General features: G+C 40.5%; 1 protein-coding gene across 4 annotated transcripts in view; it reads right to left on the minus strand.

Moving 5' to 3' along the window:
* Window positions 1-23,127, minus strand: part of zfhx3b (zinc finger homeobox 3b) — a 271,937-nt gene that overhangs the window by 117,957 nt on the left and 130,853 nt on the right. For 2 of the 4 annotated variants that reach the window (XM_078944478.1, XM_078944477.1), the window contains exon 3: window positions 15,235-15,589. The gene's annotated coding sequence lies outside the window, so the exon portion shown is untranslated. Of the gene's footprint in view, window positions 1-4,158; window positions 4,573-15,234; window positions 15,590-23,127 lie in introns of those variants that run through there. The other 2 variants (XM_078944479.1, XM_023953481.2) reach the window with 1 other exon arrangement.

The raw sequence follows: 23,127 nt of genomic DNA on the forward strand, positions 1-23,127 counted from the left end.
AGCACTATCCTACAACTGAATGTTGAGGTAGAACCACGCCCCCCGTCTCACCGACACCCCAGCAGCCTGCTTCTCTGTGATAGCATGACATGTATACTGGCCTCAGCTGCAGGACAACTGGAAAAATTGGTGTTTGCTGCAGGATCATATTAAAACCTATACGTTACATTCAAAGCTGTCACCCGTTTATTTCTACTGCGCTTATCGGAAGAAACACAAGCGTCATTATATTTACATTTTTGAGAGGACAGATAGATACCACTACAGACACATTTTCTTATGTATTTCAGACAGGGTCGAAAAAACAAAACCAAAAAAAAGAAAACATAAAAATGACTACTATAATCAAAAAATAAAATAATTTTACATATAAATATTTTATCCTACTTTTATTTATTTATTTTTTTTACAATAAATGTAATTTATTAGAAAATAAATGTGTTAAAATTTGTTTTTTTCTTTGTGCACTTTGCCAAGCACTCCCCTGAATCGGTGCTGCATCTCTCATGTAAAGAGCCGAGCCACCAGTTCACCCAAAGAGGGCTCCCTTAGACCGAAGACATGGCAGCGAGCTCCCCCACTGTGCCATTGCCCAAGCAAAAGGAGGTGGGATTTGTGCACAGTTGCAGAGAATGAGACATGAAGAAGAAGAAGAGGCACAGTTAGAGATGTAGATGGGGCTATGACAGCTGAAGGGACCGTCCCTTCCTCTGCGTTACCTCACAAAGCATTAAACAAGCCAGTTTGTGGAGGCTGCGACTCCCCTCATCTCTCCACTCAACTGGACATGGTGCCCCCCACGTGCAATCGCCATCTGAATGCTCTGAATATGTTGTCATCGAATGAAGTGACAAATGAGGAGGAAGTGCAAGCCGTGCTCCAGCTTTATGTTACTGTGGAGGATTAGGGAACGCGAAAACTGCAACCAAATTCAGACACTACATGTTCTCTTTAGGTCTCGAATAGCACACAGCAGGGCAACTACAATCTGAGCTACTCCACAATAACGCAGCTGATCTTGTATCATTCACACACACACTCGTCTCAAAGCATTTTGACATGGCTGATTATAACAAAGAATTTTGCCACACATTTAAGAGATGCACGTGGCATAAATGAAAATTTGCTAAATGTTACAGAGCATAATGAAATTATGTTATAACTACCTAATGATTTCTAATTTTAGGCAATTTGTAATTTGACTTAATTTAATTTGCTTTAAAAATAATCATCACAAACTAAAGCACAAAGAGAAACAAGCCCTAATACTTGTTTTTTTTCCTTCATGCAAATATGTCTGCATCTCAATGTATTTGATAAAAGAAAAATAAAAAAGAGGAAGATTTATTTTATTTAAATGGCACAAAAAATAAAGAATATTATTTTAAAAATTTAAGAATATTTTAGACACTTTTATGCAGTAAAAACCCTCGTTTTGGCAGCCTTTCTATGCAATCATTCAGCAGGCTTAGCTACCACAGATTAAGATGCTGAACATTCCACCTGATATTATTTAAGTAAAAAAGACAAAAAGAATTCTTTGAAACAATCCTTTTGTCATTTCTATACCTTCTCCTGGAAATGTTATAATTAAACATATATGACAATGAAGCAGGGTAGGAAAACCTGACAGGTAAGATGACAGTTAACATTTCGGTTGTCTTTGTTTTGTAACAGAAGAGGGAGAGAGGGAGGAGGAGAGGAGTGTTAGTGTCAGACAGAGGAGGAAGGGAGATCACCGGTTTTCTGGCACAGCAACAAACCTGCCCTATAGAAAAGCAAATCTGAGCCACTTCAATCACAACCCTTTGAAGTTACTGATACACATATGGATTAGGAAGAAATATGATCGAATTTAACGTTGAGCATAAATAGAAACGTAGGCCGATTCGTCTTCCCCTCGTGTTGTTAATATCTGTCTGGGTGCTCTTTTCCAGTATGAAAAACAGGGGTCTGTTTACCTGACCTCTTCCTCTCTGGCCCATAGCTATCTGACCTCCCAGCACAGCTACGCTCAGCCCCCGCTTTTGGGAGGGGGTTTCTCCAAATACATAAACTTTATTTAAAAAAAAAAAAAAAAAAACATCCCTTTTTAAAACCTCCCTTCTTGTATTCTGTTTTTACATGGAGCCACAGATTCTGACAACCATCAGAGCTATGTGTGGCTCCGAAAACATGCCAGCGAACTACCATCAGCCATTTCTCCCTGCCAGACCCACTCTCTCCCCATTATCCTTCGGCTGTTTGTGAGGGGGGGGGGGGGTTCCTCTCTTTCTGTTTTATCTCTGCACTCACTCCATGACCCCTGTTCCCCCTGTTTCTGCTGTCTGACCTACACCCCCCCACCACCACCACCACCACCACCATCTCCCCTTCCCTACCAACCCACCCAGAACTTCTCACCCCCACCCCCCCCCACCCCCCCTCAACGGTGGGTGCACATATCCTATCATCCTCTGCTCTCCCGCAAACCTTTTTTCCCCTCCTCTTCCCCCTCTTTCTCTCCCTGGCCATGTCGCGAAAAATTTCCAACACTGACTTCAATTCCTCGCCTTTTTCTCCTCACTGTACGTAGATTCATCTTTGCAGAAAAGAAACTTTTAGATTTTTTTCTTCTTATTTGTGGATTTTTCCAGCACTTCCATCAGACGCAAAGACAATAGCTGCGTTTCTTTATTTATGGGTTTTTTTCATCGGATTTTTTTTTTTTTCCGTGAGATCACTAGTGTCATCTAATACACTTCTAAGAAAAGGGAAGGGGGGGGGGGGGGGGCTTAGTGGGGCAAACTGTTTTTTAAGCCGTGTATGTTGAAATAAGCATGTCTAGTTTGCCCCCTTCATAAAAATCCAAAGTGAGAGGAGGCAGAATGCGCGCAGGGACTCGGGATTCAGTCTGGACTACAGGCTGCTGAAAGTTTTCGGCAGTCACTTTAGAATGAAAATATCGACTGAAGCTGTGATTTGGGTTTCTGTCCGGTCGGTAATTCTCAGGGTCAAATAGAGAACAAGAAGAAGCGGAGAAAAAGTCTACAGTAGTAATAAAAGTCGGATCCGGTGGTCAAGTAGTTTGAGGCTCTGGAAGCAGCCTGCGTCCTCCCTGCAGCCCAGCAGAGGGTTCGATTCCTGCTCCTGCAGCTAGTTTCGGCTGGCCGTGCGTAAAGTCCTTCTTTTCCGGTCTTGTCATCACGGAGACCCGGGGCTCCGGTCCCCCACCCCCTCCCCCTCCAAACATCGCATTCACAGAACGCACGCACTCGCAAACACAAACCCCCTCGTGCGCGCACACAAACACACACACACACTTGTCGATCGATTTGCTTGTGAGTCTGTTAGTGAACGAGCGAGAATCGACTTAAAAACAAGGCTAGAAAGAGGCAAAGAGCGACGAAAATGTAATAGTAATAAAGGAAAACACGGACGAAGTGGGGCAAAGAGGGAAAGTGTAGCTGGAGGATCTGAGGCAGGGCGGAGGGATTGCGTTTCAGACCGAGACGTGTCGAAGAACAACACAAAAAATGTAGCTTTCTATCCAGAGGAGACTTTAGAGGCACATGACGACGCAGAAGCTGCTTGGATATGGTAAGTGCCGAATCAGTCCAAAAAGAAAGAAAGCGAAACAAGTCCCTCTTTTCCCGGACGCTCGCGGACCCAGAAGGCTGGACTAGGAGCTCCTTGTCGGGGCTGTGCTCGTGTGGCGCCTCCGCTGCCCTCCGCCCGCTCTCCACAGCCCTTTTCCTTGTCGCGTTTGTGCTTCAAAACACGCTTCTCGACCCCATCAAGGGCTCTTCACCCTTTTCTCCCCCGATCCCACCGACCAAAAAAAAAAGCACATTTCTGGTTGAAAAGCGAGCTTTTCCACGGTCAACATGCTTGGAGTGGATCGCTGTCTTTCCCGTTTTCTTATCTTCCATTCATGAGGAGAGGACGGACGCTCATGTAAACACAGGTAACGACACGAGCAAAATTCAAGAATAAAGCCAAACTGTCCGGCATCACGCAGGATTGAAGGGAAATTGTGTCTCGGATTGGGAGAATCGCCAGCTCCGCTGCGCGAGCACCGACAGCGGACAGAGGGGAGATTCAGAGAAGTCACACAGCGAAAAGAATAGGATCGTGGAAACAGAGAGGAAAAGAGACAAACGCAAAGTTGAAACTTACAATTTCTCGCTGCCGCTTTGTGATCCTCGCTTTTTAATCCAGTACTGAGATGATATAGCTAAAGATCCCATCAAGGCAGTCTCCTTTTGGTCAGTTTGCGCTTAGGGTGGCAAAAGAAAGATCACTGTTGTGGCGGTGCGTAAAAAACCGAAGTAGGTACTTTTAGTTGTTAAAGGCAATATAAAAATAATTTGGATGCAAAGCAGCCGATGAGCCTTGTGTCGGAGCGAGCGAGGAAGAGGTGAAAGTGAGATCTGGTGATTGAAAAGAAAAAACTCTTTGGATCTTTATTCCTGCTAATTAGTTTCCTGCAAAAAATGGCTGTGATTAATTCAGTGCGCATGTGCTTCATTACACAGGCACGAAGGGAAGGGCTAATTAGCCGCCTTCTGGATCAATAAGATTCAGCAAAGGAGAGAGCACAGGAGAGAGAGGGAGGGAGGGAGGGAGAAAGAAGAGGGAGGGAGAGATGGAGGGATAGATACAAGTAGAAAAAGAGAAAAGTAATGATCAGGAATTGAAAATATGGAATTAAAAAGAGCGGAAAGTAGGAGTTTGATTAGACGGAAGACAGAGAAAGTTAAAGCTGGAGCGCAGGCACGGCGCCGCGCCTCACACTTTCCCCCTGCTCCTTTTCCACTTTTAGAACGGTTTTTGACCCGGTTTATGCCCTTTTTTGAAATAAAACAATAGCAGCTATGTCGCCACTATAAACACGCGCGCGATCGCGCTTTTTTATATCTCCTTTTTAGTCTCTTTCTGGCCTAAAACACAACTTATCATAGCGAGTTTACACTTTCAAGTTTTTAAAAAGTACGTTTCTGTGACTGTTATGGAAGTGTATTTTTTCTCGGCGTGTCTCCGCTGTAAACACGCAGAGAACCCGCGTGGAAGCAAACAGCAATTCCCGAAGAGTCAAACACGTTGAAAGCGATTTCCACGCAGGACTGAACAGTAACATGTGAGCTGCTCCGGTGCAGGCTGCTATATTGTAGATCTGTAAAGACCAGAGCTTATCTTAAGTACGGTGCCACCTGCATATTATCAGAGACAAGCGTTTATTTGTCCCGGTAAATATATATTTTGAGCATTAGGAGCAAACACCACGTGTCTAAAGCCTAAAAGTTGAGGTGAAATAGTCCTGATGCGCGTGGAATGTTTTCACTCAGATGAACTTTGAAAAACTTCATGTCATTTGTCCAGCGCCTGATGTTCAGAGATACATTTCTGTTTTTGTTTGGGGCGGAGAAACATATAAATCCAAGTATAGAAAGCGTAGTGTTGAGCCGATATGAATGTTTAGCGCATCTTAAAACTGTTATTGTTGTTAATATTATTATTAAAACCGCGTGCTCGTTTTTTTGTTTTAATAAGATAAAAATGACGTTTGAAAGCGCATAAAGTGTAAAAATTCATATTTATGTTTACCTGAGAAGATATAAGACATCTCTATGCATTCCAAATAAAATTCTCAACGTTATTTTTGTACAAAAAAAGCAAAAATGAGTAAAGAAATCAAAGGTGTGAGGCAAAAAATTAAAATATTTAGGAACATTATAAGTAATAAGAAGATTATTACAAACTTTTTTTTACAAATATGTTTTGTTTCATCCTAAATCGATATGGGATTATGTTTCAGTTTAACATGTTTTTTATTATATGAATTTGTTTTAATTATTTAAAATAATGCAAAAATTAAATATGATTATACCCACGTGTATGTGTGAAACAGAGGAAGTTGAAGACTACTGTGAAATCTGTAACTGAAAAGAGCATATTTTTACGATGTTATGGTTCACCCAAATTCAGATTATTAATTAAAAAAATAGATACAAAATAATATTGATGTAGCTTTGATATCTTCGGTTCCAGTGTGTTTCAGTTACATTTCTTTTCTTTATGCAGCAGATGGTGAGTCTTAAATGACTTCTTCTTGATTAGGAATAATTTCTTAAGGCCGTGCGTTTGTTCATCCATTCTTTTAACACATTTTAACTGTTGTCTCATCACTTCATTTTGGGTAAAAACTGTAGCCTTTTATAAATTTATATCTATATATATTTTTTATTTACCAAGTATCAAGCTTTGAGCCTCTCTGTAGCTTTTGTTATAATTTTTTGTTGACTCTCGGAGGAGATGGACAACACCTCACACACCGGCACATGCATCCACCCAGTTCTGTGCGCAAACGGCTCCATCCAAGCCTGCTGACTGATCATGGATGAGGCGCTTGTGCTGCTTGAGACATTTTGCGGATGTGTAAGTGTGCGTCTTTGTGGCAAATTCCGATGCAGCGCTTTACCAGCAAAAGAGCAAAATGCTCCCCATCCAAACATGTGTGCAGAACCTAAAGTAGCCATTATTGTTTGCTGCGATTTAATAAACAAGTCATAACGGAGTTAATAAAAGTGCCTGGTATTTATTTCTTCGCACGAAAAGAAATGCATAAACGGCGCCGAAATGTGTGTTTTTCATTTAAAAAACAATCTGCGCATTGCTGTCCTGACACGTTAGAAGCCCTCTGTGATGCTGTCGAGAGGACGGGTGTTGAAATAAATAAACTATATTTTATATATTCCAAGGGCCTTTGGCTTAAAGGTTGGAGAGGTTATGAAACCCCCATGGGACGCGGCGTTTCTGCAGATCCAATAGCAACTATTCCTTTGAAGAGCCTATGAAAAATCAAACTTCTCACATTGTAGCCTATATGGCCAGAACCCAACTCACCCCCCTACCACCCCACCACCACCACCACCCCAACCTCCACCCTCCATCACGCTCACCCTCCCTTCGCAGTGTCTCTCCCTCTCCCTGCTGGTAAAATATATGGTGTGCTTTAACACGGCATTTCCTCAGCACTCCGGCTTCCACAAGCCGCGACAGGCATTGATACCGGCATCTGCTGCACAGAATACCAGAGTCAGAACAAGAAAACTGCATCGCCCCATGGAGTCAGCCGCCTTCGTTTTTTTCTTTCTTTCTTTTTCCTCTCGTGTGGAGTGAGAGGCAGACTGCAGGAATCTCCAGGATTTGCAGCGTGTCTGCTCCTCTTAGGAGGAGATCTTGTAAAAATAAGAAATAAGGTAGAAAAGAGCGTAAAACTAACGAGATTATAAAACTTTGTGAGTAGGAAACCAGTTGCTCTCCTCCAGATTATAACTTCAGATTGCAAATTAGCGCGCATGATTGACACGGCTGACCATATTGAGGATGGCTAAATCAGAGGAGGGCCTGCCAGACAGAGGCCTTGTTCCTTGTAGGGCCTATGCATGAGTGAAAAGAGGAAAGTGGTGGTAGTAGTGGGGGGGGGGGGGTCTGACAAGGTCTGGGGGCCTTTGTGTTACCCTCATTCAAATGCGCCTCTCAGTGGGAAGGAATAACAGTCCACGTGCCAGGCTCAATAGGCACACATCCATGAGTGGCATTGCAAATTCAACACAACTTGTGGCTATGACAGCTCGTGCATGATACAAAGGGGACAGGCAGAGCAGCTTAGGATGCGGGGCTGCTCGTGGACGTGGGGGTTCACGGAAGTGTTTGACCGCCGCCAGAAGTGCACGGAACAAAACGCAGCACTTAGGCACGGGGCGAAGCTTGCGCCACTGCTCTGTGATTGGGCTGGACACGGCCGAAGCACACGCACTCCACGTGCCCCCCACCCCCCGCCTTCTTCTTTTTTTTTTTTTTTTTTAGAAATATTTATTGAACATCTTCAAATGAAACGACTTATCTCAAATATCAGGCATGCGCACACATTTTCCAGACAAAGCGCAAAGGGAAGCAGAGGAAATGAGCAGTGGTGAAAAGAATTTAAAGATAAAAGCTACCATGAATGAAAAGTCGTCTAACTTTATAAAGAGATAACAGTCGCTCCATTGGGAACGATTTGTGCATTTAACATGTGCATATAGGCTGCAATGTTAAGACGGACGGTGTCAGGCATATGTTCAGTGCACGAAAATTAACAGAAAACCTGGCTTACTTTATGAAAACAGGCTCAAATACGAAGTATTTTTAAGTGGGGGGGACTAATGCATACCAAAAAAATGACATCTTAAAGGTACAGCTCTGAAATGTATTTGAAAGACAGTAAACACACTTAGGGCCTGTTTGATTCCCCTTAAGAGACAGCCAGGCAGATAAAAGGCTGCAGAAATCCTCTTTTTTAAGTCGGCCATATTATTGCATGTGTAAAACAAAGACTTTGATTTGATTCAAAGAAATGTTTTTGCTTAGATTTTTTTTAAGTTCTTAGAAAGTTCAGAAATGAATCCAGTTGATTTTCTCGGGGGGGCTTTTTAAGTAAATCCATTGCGCGAAAAAAGATTAAGGTTGGGCTGTTTACCACCGGTTCACACATGAGAGGTTTGTGTCCCGCTCCCCCCCGTGCCTCGGGTGCATAGGGCAGCGCAGCCAGGTGCAATGGGAGCGCCCTCTTATGTTCAGCCTGACCACTGGGATCAAATAGCGCATCAGCTCCTCCACAGGAGCCAAGCGCCTGCGGACCAGCTGTTGTTTGCAGGAGCGCGCTTCATCTCCTTCATAAACATCATCATGCAGCAAAATTTAGAGAGCTCTTCGATAACATTAAAGTTGGTTAAAGGAGGCAAAAGCGGGATGTTCGGATGTTCTTCAAACATTCTAATGGTTATGATTATCAAGAGGGCGCATATTGTCTGAAACTGCGGTTTTTTTTTAGATTTAGCACACGCAGATCCAACGTCACCTTGTCCCAATTAACTGGACAAAAGTCCCGCAGAAGTCAGTGGAGCAGCGCAAAGATTCAGAACAACCTAAACTAGAACATTTACTAATGTTCCTAATTTTTAAAGACGCTTTTGGAACAGTGCTTCTCATGCAGACCCTTCCTATCCCCCCCATCTTCTTTTTTTTATGTTTTGGACAGCTTTAAAAACGTGATTTCTTTACCGAGTTGTTCCCCTTATTTGTATGTAATCAGACTATTAAAAAAGTACATGTTTAATGTCTTGTCATGTTCGAGTCATTCAACTGTTGTGAGTCCCTGTGGTTGCGTTTCTCCATCTGGACTGAAGCGTTCGCAGTGACTGCTGCTGCTGTTTACAAGCAGCCCCATTCCCGATGTTTGCTTACTTTATTGAAAGGATTTCAATGTGTGAGTTGATGTCTGTTTTTAAAGTCATTCAAATTTAAATGTGATGATTTCTGTTGTTCTTGATATTATGCATATATTTTAATTTATCATTTTATTTAATAAGAAATCCTTCATTTTTGCCAAACAAAATGTGACAAATAAAGTATATTTCTAACAGTGATGACGGTTGTTTGTTTTATTTTTAATTAATACAAATGCAAGTATTTCAGATATGCTCTTGAAAATTGATTGTTTTTATTATTATGTTGCAATAATAATTAATAACTAGCTTTTTGATCGGTGTTCACGTACAGAGAAATCATGAAAGCAGAGTTCAGTCTCTCAGTGTCTGTCTGTCACACATTTACTTAAGCTGCCAAACCGATGCATTCTTCTAAAGCATTTTTGGACATGTGAACTTTAGAAATAAAGCGCTGGTGACGTTTTTTTTATTCATGCTGTAAAAATATCATCAATTTAGCGATGGATTTCTGCCTTGACCACAGAAAAAAATGAACCAAAATCGACTTCCTTTATTCTTGTGTGTGTGCGCGCGTGCGTGCGCATATGTGCGTGAGTGAAAGGCTGAGCGGTCAGACACAGCTCAGCTGTGAGTGCTGTGCAAAGAAATAGTATTTAACATGAATTATGTTGCATAACAAACGAAAATGTGCAGATTTTATTCTTCTTGAATTTATTTTTTTAACAATAATCTTAATAATGTAACTTCCCCCCCCAAAAAAATTTTTTTTTAAAGAACAAAGTCAATATCTCTTTTATAATTGTTATAATCTATTCCTGCTTTTCTCCATTTCCTCCTCATGCAACACACTTGAATCACAAGATATTTTAAAATCTTTTTAGAATAAGTTTTTTTTATGTGTATTCTACTGTAAATGATGCACAAATCTGTTAAAATGTATTTAAAAGGCTTTGTTTTTTTGGGCTCTTTCTCCTTCACAGTCCGCTGGAACATCCTCGTCATTTTCCAAATGTCTCTCAATAGCTCGCTTATATGTTGGCTCCAGACCAGCAGAAATGTCGAGCACGAGCACAAAACAAACACCGACAAACCAGAAGATGAATGCAAAGCATTTAGTCTGAAAGCCCGAAAATACTAACCAAGCACAACTTATCAAATACGGAATAGTCACCTTAGTGTTATTTTGATGCAGAGACACGGGTGCTGACTGAAGAAAGAAACAACACAGAGCAGGGCAAACAAACGGCCTAATGCACTTTTCAGGTTGGTTGATATAGTGAATAACATGGAAATCCTGAAAGCTGCTGTTACAGATTCCGGGTGAGAGACAGGCGGGTCTCTGGGGGTTTACTCGTTTTAAAGAAGCTCAGTGAAACAGAGGGATCCCAAATCAGGGCCATATGAACACTCCAGGCAACATCTAGCTGCTGGTAAACCCATCCAAACATAACAGTGGGGGTGGGAGGGGGAAGATCCCTACAAGGCCACGTTGTTCTCACTACATATGTGCTTCAACGCTACAAACTTACTAGATAGTGATTTTTTTTTTCTTCTTGATGCCAAGCGTTTTCCCCTGAATGACTCCACAAGATGAAAGATGACAGGTGGTAGCCACACAGAAGAAACGTGTTCTGCAAATCAGGTCTGCCCAAAGGTCAAATCCTGCGTCACATACAGCCGCTTGATCACATCATGTGTGTATACAAGAAGATGGTCATTTTAAAGAAAAAAAAAAAGAAAGCATGGGAATGTTTTGAAATAATAAATTCAAGGTCTCATAATTTCAGCAAAAATAAAGAAATCCGAACAGAAAGGCATTTATATCTGACACTTAAAGGAAGTTATACTTTTTAGATCTACAACATTTTTGATGGCAAATGAAAGACAATTGATGCTTTAACAGTTATAAACCTAGAGGAACAATTTCCCCTGACAAGATACCCATCAGTGGGTGTAATTTTAATGCCAACTGTGAGCTTTGATTCAAGGTGCTAGAAGTAGTTTCAGAGAACTTCAGATGCATGAAAATGTGTGAACACTACCCATAATCCTCCACAGATGCAGGTTCAACATCTTTGAAACAGCTCAGGAACAAACCCAACCAGCTCAGAAGTCTCTTACCATCAGACCTCTGAAGCATGACTCCTGTTGTATGATGGTAACTGAGGCACGATTAACCCCTGTGAGCCCTGAAAATGTAAAATGTGTCCAGGTGGCCAGAAAGCTGCCCCAGAGTGTGGTAGTGGAAGTCATGAAGCATTGCCTGTCTGCCGGCTACTTTGCGCACCATGAATGCAATATCCTCAGTACTGTGCAGCCTATCAAGCATTAAATGTTCCTGGACTCCATAAAACTGGGTGACTGCTATAAAACCGTTTCATCTATTTAGGTGTTAGCTTGTTAAGGAAGTAAAAAGAAATTGTGTTTACTTCTGCATAGCAGGTACACTCCTGGAGCCAGGGTGTCTGGTGTCCCTCGACCCATAAAAGTGTTGTGTTTCTGAAATCTTCAAAACATTTGTAAATAGGTAAAAGCAGATTCTTAATAAAGAGTATGTGATGACAGTTTGAAGGACTTTTGTTTTGAATGTCTTTAGAAATTTTATCCTCTTTAAAAATACTGTGAAAAAATGCACCACAACAACCAGCTCGCATATCGGCTGCACGCCAACCGTCCGAACAAGCTGTTTTTGTTTTGTAAAGACATAAAGGTATAAACATGAAAAACTATCTCCATATTCCATAAAAGGTCGCACATTCCCTGTGGTCTGATGACCAGCCGTCTTTAGTAGCGGTCCGTGTGCGTTGAACCACAGACACACAACACCTCACCTGCAGCTTGATTCTATTTTGAAATCACGTAGTACAGCACATCCCTGAATGTGACACTGCTTTGTCGGAAAAAATACAAGTTTATTTGTGTTGATAAAAATGAAATGCTTAGCGATGAGATATTAGAAAATGAAAACAGAGGAAACAGCTTCACAAAATGATTGATGTTGAATTTAACTGTTTGAAGATGTGCTAAAAATATCTGTTTTGTATTTAAAGGTTAAACAGGAATTTGATTAATACTTTTTGTTCTTATTTATGCAATGATAGAACACACCGGATAGAGACAAAAATGTTAATTGTGAAAGAAACCCCTATATTCAGTTATATAAACATTATTCTATTATATCACATTACATGTTTCAAGCTGCAACTGTATCCCTCAGTGGCAGAGAGATGAATGCTGGAGCTGCATGAGCACTTGGTACATTACCATAAGATTTATAAGAAGCATACCAACAATGATAACCTGCATTTTGTCCGTTTTTTTGATCTTGTGTTTCTTCAAATGTGCAAATACATTTCCTCAGGACGGAGGCAAAAGGAAGGAGAAACTGGTTCTAACCTGTTCTGTTTAGAATTGTAAATGCACTGCACAGGCCCTGCTGTCCAATTACATACATCTTTCATGTATGAAATCATGCCGGTCTATTCTTCTAAATGGGAAGGGCTGGCACAAAGAGAGCAACTTACTGTAGAGGAACCGTGTGCGGACCACATGAAAAATAAGGTCTAGTGTCGGAGCCCTGGAGCCTTGGGCAAGGAGCACAGCTCCATCAGCGCACAGGCCAGGGAGGGGAGCTGCTTTCCCCCAGACTTGAGTGCTTTTTGCTGATGACTCCTGCTGTATTATTTTTGCCCTCTTTGTAAGGCGGCTGACCCTGTGGGTCCTAAATCAGACTTCACAGAAAAAGTTTCCAGATCACGTCCTTAATTAGTCCCACAATGAAAAATATTGTTTCTTGTGCTTTCAAGTGTTTTTCTTTAACCTAAACTAAAAAAGGATCAAATAAAAAAAGGTGCTCTGGATTTACTTGTTCTCTCATTGATCACAGTTGCTAAAAAATTACTAAACACATTTCCGTCAATGACAAAAGCCATAACTCTTATCCTTCCATTTATTTTTTTTGTCTTGCTTCAGCCTCAGTGTTTTCTCCACCTAATTTCAAATAAAATTGTTTTTGGTGTGCTGTGTTTAGTTGTCTGTTTGGAATTTATGAATCTGAGTCAGAATGGATCAAACTAAAACCAGCAGAATAATTCACTCTGGTCCCTAAAAGGCGGTTGATCGTTGACTGACGGAATGTTCGCCACTTAATGAAAAGGATGATGGGAAAGCGTGCATCTGAAGATTTGAATGCAAAAAATACAAACCTTGGCTTAATAAAAAGAAAGATAGAACAATCAAATCAAAAAGAAATGAAGGTGATAAATTGTCAATGGATATGAAGAAATGTGTCCCTCAGGCTGTGAAAGCACAAGCCTCTCAAAGAGTTCACTTCATCCTGTTGCTGACCCTATGCTGTAATGAAAAGCATCCAAGAGGATGAGGACTGCAGATGTGTTAGGGATGACATTTTGTATTAAAGCTTGTTCCTGTCTAAGTCTTTGAATATAGCATATATGTGTATGTAAAGTGTCTTTTTAAATGCAACATGAAACCTACCTATTCCTTGTTTAGGTGGATCTCAACGTGCAAATTGAACAAAAAGTCAGCTAAAATTAATGCTGAATTTAATATTTTTTACAAAAGTAATCATGATGCCCAGACCGAAGGCAAGTGTTTCAAGACTTGCAACTCGTGTTTGATTCATTTTTCGCATGTTGCTATGTTAAAACAAAGGAGAGTCATTGCTACAAAAAAGTGGGATCTCCAGGCAGCATGAAGCTTTAAGACATCTGTCTGTGATCATAGAAATGGACAGCTTCCTAAAGCACAGATAAAGACACATGTCAAAGACGGCCCTGTCTTTCAAACTTGTTGCTGGTAACAATTTGACTTTCATTTCCTAGAAAGAAAAAAAATAGATTGTATTTATTGAATACTGAAGGAAAAGTGCATGACCTTTCCTGATGCCCCTAAACACAAAAATGTTATTGCTACTTCTCAAAAAGAATTAACGTGAGGATCCATTTTAAACGGTAATGTTTTGCTTGGCATTCACTGGTTTAAGTTGCTATGTAGTGCAATGGAAACTCCAAGAAAAATCTAAATAGTTTCCTATCATATACAAAGCTGTTTTATGACACAGATGTCAAGCTTGACTCTTGAAATTCCTCCAGATTTCTTGAACTGTATAAAACTCATGTACACAAAAAAGGTAAATACAGACAAAAACATTCTGATATTTAAATTAAATGTAATAAATTAAATTTGAAAAATTTGCATCTTTGTTTCTGATATGTTAAGCCTATTTTTGGCATCAATCCCATTTACTTTTAATACATAGTTAGATATTTCATAAAAACATATACTTTTGGTATGTAATTAATTCCATTGCTATAGAATTAACAATCTCTTTCTTTTTTTAAGTGGGGGGGTACTATAAATCATTAATAAACATGTCATTATCGCCAATATATTGATGTATTTATGTCTAAAATACACAAGAATAATTCAACAAAAAATGCAAAATGGTATTTAAGAAATACTACAAGACTGACAAAGAAAATTCCCATTTCAGGCATCTAGATGCAATTATTTGTTTTGTTTTTTTGTGCATACAGATCAACTACCCCAATAACTGTGGACTCAAAAACTGTTGAAGCACTAAATGATATCATATTAGGTTTGCCGTCTGCCTTCTACCGAGTCATTAATACTAAATTTGAGATAGTGACAGACATACAGTACAGGCCAATTGAATGAGAAGGTGTGTCCAAACTTTTAGTCTGTACTGTATGTCTGAAGTACGAAAAATTCAGAACGAGCCTCTAGGAGTATGCAACCCCAACCAACATATAGACAACCTCTGAAAGGAACACACAAGCACAAAAGCATGAAAATGGGCCATTTGTCAGTCAGGCTTTCCTTTACACCAAATCTGAAGGCAAATTAAGCATCTGGGCGACACGTTAGCTTCAAAGCCCTTACAAAGGTAAAAAACTCAGTTTGGACAGCAGGATAAAGCGGGACTTCACAGTCTTACCTGATGGGGTTTCTGGTCTGAGTTTCCAACACAGAGAAGCCACCCTGACTGTGTTCCTTTTCAAGTGTCCGTTTGAAGTCAGCAGGTAGAAAGGTCACGCCCTCTTGGTCACAGCAGGTTTGTCGAAGCAGAGGTGGATGACCAGCAGCTATTGCTAAAATTCAGGCCGTCTTTGCATATACAAAAACAGCAAAGAAAATTCTAAAGCTATTGATCCAGTGCCTGGCCACTTGAAGTGGTTTTGGTAAATGTACTCCTAGATTTCCAGGTGTTTCCAGGGTTTTCCAAAGCTATATGTTTTGGGGTTTAGAGACTCCCAGGTCACAAGATGAGTAAATCAGGATGCCACCATTGCCTGGAACAAAGGAAAACAGGAAAGAAAAACAATGTCACACTCATGTTTGGAACACAGCGGGAAATCATTACAACAAAGACACTGCTCCATATTAGCAGTCTGGGAGCATCCACAATTTCTGAACCTCAACCCGGAAATGTGTGCGCATAATAAATGTCTTTCAGGAGAGGCAAACCAGAGCAATGTGACTTCCATCAAGACTTCAAAATTAATCATCTGTTTTTAGAGTCAACAAAATTAATCTATAATTATCTGTATTCGACTGCTGCAAGACAGCCTCGCATGATTTCAAGATTACATTTAATAGCAAATCAATTGTCGTGAGTAATTTCTGTTCTTATATCACTGAAGACTTTTCAAAAAAAATAAAAAAAGGATCTGCAGAGAAACTTAATTTCCCTGTGACGAGAACAAGACATATTCCTGTAATGGCATATGTAATTGCCAGTTCTGCAGAGGATCTGCAGCCTGTGACAACAAAGTCTTTTAGACAATACTTATTTATTCAACTGTCAATCCAGCAAAGAAAGAAAAAAAGATGTTAAAAAAATTCTTTGTATTCCATATGGGCCGAGCGTATGAAGCTGGGTAAATACGCTTGTGATATGTTTCAGTATTTCCACAGCACCACATTAAATTTTGGGAATACAGCTGGAAAAGGAAAGAGCTTGTGATAAATGAATAGCTCCTTTTCAGCCGTATCTGTTTGGAAACATTGCGTGATTGCTTTTACCTCTGTGGTTCGACTCGAGTTAAACCCTGTTTTTAATTGTTCCCAAGAGTTCTTGGTGTGGTGCTGATAAGACACTCTGGGAGCAACGTTTAAAATTGCAACAAAAATAAGTAGAGGCTTGCTCATTGTCCACAGGTACGTCTGAATCACAAGAGGAGATCCACGAAGAAAGAAATAAGGATGATGGGGAAGGAAAATGAATGACAATCAGAAGGGTGCCGCCTTTGTCTTTACAAGAAACTCACGTTTGAGCTGCCTGATCAGTTCCTAACAACTTCATCATGAACTCGGCTTTCGGCATCCAATCACAAACATCACTCCTATCTGTTTAATCTGCAGCACATGAACAAGACACAGTGCATCACTTTCTAATCAATAATTAAATTATTTTCATGACATGGTTTTGTCAGCAGTTCCAGCAGACAGAGAACAGAACTGTTAATTTGTCATCTCTCCTCCACCTCTCCTATAATTCGACCCAGGCCACGACTTCTCAGTTTGTCAGTGCGACCTGTGGGAGTGTGTGTGTCGGATCAATAGCCCACCCACAGCAGAGCCGCTGGCGATCCCTGACCTGTGCTATTGATTAGGCTTGGCTCAGCTGCCAATAGCAATGTGCTGGATGTGACACCATGCTAAAACGGGAACTAAGGAAGAGGGATTCGGAATTGCCAGTGGCAGCCCCACAGCACACTACAGATAAAAGTCAATTCCACTTAACCAAACCACTGACAACTAAATAGTTAACAGATACAAGAATGCATAAAGTGACGGCAGCAGCTGGATGGCTTTAGGGATTTCCTGGTCCATGACCTGTATTGAAAAGCACAAAAGGCCAGGGGACATACATGGTTACATGTGTTTGTTTACTTGTAATGAGGCCATTGGTTCCTCTGCGGGATACACCTGTCACATTTATGTCTTTAGTCCAGAGTATTTAAGGCACTTTCTCAAGTTTATTAAGCATTGACAGGTAAATATCCAGCGAGATTTTTTTCTACAATATTTACTGATATTTGAGCAAAAAGAAACAGTTATAAAAATGGGTCATCAATAAGAGGCCAGTCTCTGCACTGCAACCTGAAATACTCTTTGAAAAGGTTTAAAGAGCCAATCTTCAGTGGACAAAGCTGATAGGAAAATGGGTCAATATGATGAAAATGTTTCTTTTTTATGAAATACATAACAGTGTGTCTTTTAAGTAACAGTTGTGCTAATACCCTCACACACCTCCACAGCAAATCCTTTGACTTACAAAAAAGCTACTAATGGTAAAAAGTACAGCAGTGTTTCTTGTGCTTGCACAAACAGCTGTAACACACTTCATATACATCTGTCAAGCTTTTTACGATTCTTATTGCTTCCAGTCATTACCAGCAAACATTACAGTAGTTTACCAGTCACTTTAGCTCATGTGTTTAAGCCCATGTCTCCCATGTAATTGCTGAGTGACAGAAAGGCAATACTGACCACTTCATTATGGTACACCCAGTCTAACTGGACAGTGACCTCTTGGGCTCATAAGGTCAGTCTGGCCAGGCTGACCTTATGAGCCTTAGTCGTCAGGGGTCATCCAGCCAATATCTATTTACGACTGGCTATGTGGCGGCTGCTATGCATCAAGGCCATCTGATGCAGGCAGACTGCTTCTTTCAAATATTGATTGAGGTTTGTCTACTATGACTGAACTTGGACAGGTCTCCCAACACGGAGGGTTAGGGTAGAGGCTTCCAGGTCAAGTGTTGGTGTATATTAGCGTAATGGTTAAAGCAGTTAAAATAAAACAAAATAAATAAATAAAGAGAACTTCCACAAAATGAAATGACTGGTTCTGGTATTAGAAAGCATTAAAAATTGGATTAACAAAAAGAAAAAGAAAATGTATAATGACAAGAAGTAAGGTAAGGTATAGAACCAAAAATTCAACACAAATGAAGAACTTCTTGCATCTTTCAATTTTAAGATTTGGTTCCTACCATTCTCAACAGATTATTTGTTTTTATTTTTCAGGACGTACAATAGAAACATTGATCAATTTTTAGCATAATAAAAACTAACAAAGCTTTATTTGAATCAAACTTATGGGGTAAAGAATTAATCCAGCGGAAAAATATGTCTACAAGTCACTTTTGAGGACATTTAAAAGTGAAACTGTAACTCATTATGTATACATGTACTTGCCTATACCACGAACAGCCAGTTTCTGTGCCAGACCTTTTATGTAAATACTAAAGCATTCCAGATGCTCATTATTTGTCATATGTCTGCAGCTGCTTGTCACTGTTCATATTAAATCACAATAATGGCAAATGAGCACTGACACTGGAGAGACAAGCATGCATTTGAAACGGCATTTTATAACACTTTGTTCAGTTTAATAAAAAAAAAAAAAATTGGAAAGATAACCCGGTTTTAAAAACTCCAGATAAACAGCAAGGATTGCATCCTTAAATAATAAATGATCCTCTACCTCTTAGAGACGGTGAAATAATTGAAGGCAACAATGTCCTATAAGAGTGCCGCTTCAGCTGTGCTGATTCAGAATCCCTCATAACTTCAAACGTTCAGTCATAAAGTATATATAATCTGTAAGAGAAGGGCCCTGCATGTCTGTTTACAATTTTACTCTAATTAAAGCTGCAGGACGAGCTCGGCTTTGTTAAAGTTGATGTGTGTTTGGTGTACTTCCCCACAAACTTTACCACTGGCAAATTAGTTGAGGGGGAAATACAAAACGAAGCAAACAATAACACTCCAATATGATCTGCAGTTGTGGAATAAATATTTCACAATCTGTCTACATTTGACACACTTTCAGAGGAGAACAAAGGATTCCTGAACAACAAATTGCTCAAACTTAGTCTGGAGACAATAACCTTTTTGACCTACATTAATTCACCGTGTGGCTGTTTAATATGTAATCTGTCCTTGATTTGTTTGGAATTTAGGCTGACACGGTTATTTCCCTTTTAAATGAAAAAGCTTTTATTAAAAAGAGACATCAAAAAAGATAATGCAGAGAACAAAGAAGAAGCCCAAGAAAGAGATACTGAGCGCCGATTAAAGATCTGCTGCTCATGTGCCACGCTTTTACTTTTTTCTTTAAAAAACTTATCAGAACCTGAGTGAATGCTGTCTATTAAACGGAATATCACATCCCTGAAATGATACGCAGCTTAGTGCTTGAGGCCAGCGGTGAGGATGAACTGACGAATACAGAAAACCAAGCAAGCGTTGCGTTGATGAAGCTGGTATTTTCCCATTTTCCCTCTGTGAACAGCAGTATACCGTGTGTCTAAGAGGGATAAGGTGGCGCTTGATGATTAATCACTGGACATAATAAAGCTTCTCACCATGAGCGCACAGTCCAGCTGATTTTGTGATATGATTGGAGCCGATTTGAAAAGAGAAATAATCATTCCTTACAGTGCCTTCATAGGACACTCTAATGACATCTTCTGATTGGAGCTTGCAGAAAAGATTATGAGGGCCTTCTTTAGACTTCTGTCCAAGATTATTTTTTAACTTTATGAAATGGGGGCCACAGGCCTGGATGCTGCTGATTTGAGGATTAAGATGAGATGACCTTTTGGTATTATGTTGCACCATGTAGAAGTTTCCACTCCTTCATTACATTAGACTCTATCGATGCTTGGAGCCCCTGTAAGGCCCCTTTGAACATCACAATGCCTTTTTGTTGGCTGGTATACTTCAGGCGTCCACCCCCTGTAGTGGGATTACTGTGCCTGTGTGTGCATAAAAATACTGAAAGGGGTGTGGTGTGACCATGCAAGGATGCATGTCAGACTCCATTGAAGGAACAATCTGGCCTGAAGAACTTCCTTTTCTCACTTTATTGCTGTCATTCAAAGTAATATTGTTACAAGCATTTGCTAGATGATCTGGCAGCAAGATTAGATTTCACCTGCACATCACCTGAACTAGCCATGCCAGGATTTAGCCAGTCCCACTATAGGGCGCACGTAAAATATCGGGGAGGAGGGTGGCTCTCGGAGAGCTGAAAGTTTGGGTGTCGTCAAACCCCTCCGAGCCCCTGAAATGAATTTAAAAAAAAACATAATATCAGTTCATCTATCTTCTCATTTGATCTATTAGATTTGACTTTAAAGTTTTATGTTGAATGCTCTTGCTGACACTACCCTCTGCATGTACCCTCTACCCTGGCTTCTTGGGCCAGGCACAAGCAAAACACTGGTCTGTGCCCTGTTCAGGCTGTATTTATTTTATTATTTTTGTTCTTTTTATAACTGTCTATTTGTCCATGTGTCTGTTTGTCCATCCTTACATATTTTTTCTTTTTGCATTTCTAAGTTGGCTTTTGTGTGGGTGTTTTGGTTTATGTCATTCTTATTTCTATAGTTAGTTGTACATTTTGATGGAATATCACATTTGGGGGAACAGTCACTGCATTTAGAGGGGCATTGCCCCCCCCCCATGCCTATATCCGAACCTTGGAACTAGCCCTATCACTTTTAGGCCCCTGCCAGTCAACAGAAAATAATAGATTTGAATTTCCCACCTAATTCTATTCTCACGTTTCTTTCACTGAATGTCGACTTTGAAGTGTGAAGAACTCCAAAACTGAAATTGAAAGGCAAAGTCTCACTTATTTCAGATTCAAGTTGACATGTTTTAAACATTTTCTCGGATCAAAAGGCATTACGTAGAAACTAAAAAGGAAGCCACCTGTCACTTACAAACACTGCTGCTTGTTTGTCTTAAACAGACTCTGCTTATGTTTGAAACAAGTCGAATCATCTCACCCCGAGGGCCAGTTTGTTTTCTCTTGTTGTTCTCAGGCGGTAAAAACTAAAATGCGCCAAATAACTTAATGAATGTTGCACACCCGTGAGCACCCTGACAGTGAGTGACACTTTTGGATCATTCATCTTCAGCAGGACTGCACTCTCTGCTGGGTGTGAAGGGAGAGGCTATAACAGGCATCAGACAAACGCTGGCCAACATCTCCAGGCTCCTTTGATGTGGGAGGCATTGCTTACCCCTATAACTTACAGCCTAGCTCTGCAGGGACCCATTTTTATAACCTCCATTATTTTCAATCATAAATATTCAAATGCAGATCTTAAATCCAAAGCTTAGTGAGAAGAATAGCCAAAAACAACATGCAGCTCCAAAGATTCCCCCAGCTCTCGCTCCTCTATGGAAAATCATTATGAAGATTAATACAAAAATCAAACAGAATGCTGAGGCAAGGCTGTAGGACCCAGCAAAAAATAAAGTACTCATGTGAAAGAGTCAGATGGGATTTTTGGTCAAGCTTCTCTGGCGTTTTTTGTTCTTTGAGTGTTTTGACAGATTCTGCATTTCCTCCTTTCGACTGCGAATTAATATTTACAGCTCGAATATTAATCCCGATTCAGTAGTGGATTAGTTTGCCATTGTTCCCTCAGAGCTGAGCCCCAAATAAAGGCGCAGACAACGAGAGGAAATCTATACCTCTCTGCCCTGCAAACAAAGACCTCTGCACACAGAGATAACACATGTCCCTGAAACAGAGACCCCCCTGTCCTACCCATATGCTGAATCTTCCATCTCTTTTCCAATTCTCCATCTCACCCTCAGCCCCACATTCCTCCTTCCTCACCCCACTCGTTCTCCCCGTCTCCCTCTCTCCATGAGAAAAAGTTTGCCATGGTAGATTTGCAAAGCAATTGTGCCCTTAAACTGCGCCTTTTCCTCGGCTTATACCATGCATTTTCCAGAGTTTATCAAAGAATACAATGGGGTTATGCTTTCACCATTATTCTCCAGGCAAGAACAGTAATTTAAATGCAGCAGTACTACTGAGGCAGGGCACAGCCCTGCTGTCTCACTACAGAACATAGAAAGATGAAAATGTGTTACAAAAAAAAGGCACCGCATTACTTTGTTGACCTTTCCTGTTCTCATAGTTTACAAACAGCTGTGAAGCTCCTTCCTCTGGGCCCTTTGTACATCAGAGAGCAGGACTGATGGAGGCGCACCATCCTTAAATGAAAGTCTTTTTAACTTGCCTTCACTGTGGCTCACAACAGCACAACCTCGCAAACACATATTAACTTTATTCCTGCTACCACTGCAGTTGACAAAGACGGGGAAGAAACACACGCTGCCTTGGATGAGTCATCTTGTCATGTGCGTATACGTTGTGCTTTTATATGTAGTCTATGAAGAAAAAAAACAGCAACTTCTACTTCTTCAAGTGTGAGGTAGATGGGAGACAGTTTCATCAAAACCTCTGATCAAAACATTTTATTCACAAAGGTAATTCAGCGTGCTGTATTTAAGAAATGAGCATGCGGAGGAGACAAAGAAGTGAAATAGTTCAAAATAAAAAATGTATTCTAAAAATCCATTTTAGCATCTTAATAGAAAATTCCAGAAAATGCAACTAATTAGGAAGATTGTCATTCACACACAGCACAAACTCACAATTTTAAGTTCATTTTTGCTATTTGAAAAACAAAAAAAGCACTCAGAGTTGCATTTTAAATAGCTTTAAACACAGGCTTGGTGCCAGTGCTGAACTTAGAGGGGAAAGGTGCAAAGGGCATGAGAGGATATTAAAGGCAAAAAAGGAACTTTTCAAGAAACACTGTCCTGACATGGAGAGCAAGAAGAGAGGGAAAACTCTCTAAGCAGGAGGGGGGGGGGGGGTGTACTGGAAAAACTGAATGACAACAGTCGAATAAACCCACAGAAGCATAACAGTCTGACTGGTCAGACTGATGAAAACGGGCAGCACTCCTGATGTCATTATGCTTTTAATCTATCCATTGATGTC

This window comes from Oryzias latipes, chromosome 3, assembly GCF_053564925.1.
Source record: "Oryzias latipes strain Hd-rR chromosome 3, Olatipes_Hd-rR_3.1".
Classification (NCBI taxonomy): domain Eukaryota; kingdom Metazoa; phylum Chordata; class Actinopteri; order Beloniformes; family Adrianichthyidae; genus Oryzias; species Oryzias latipes.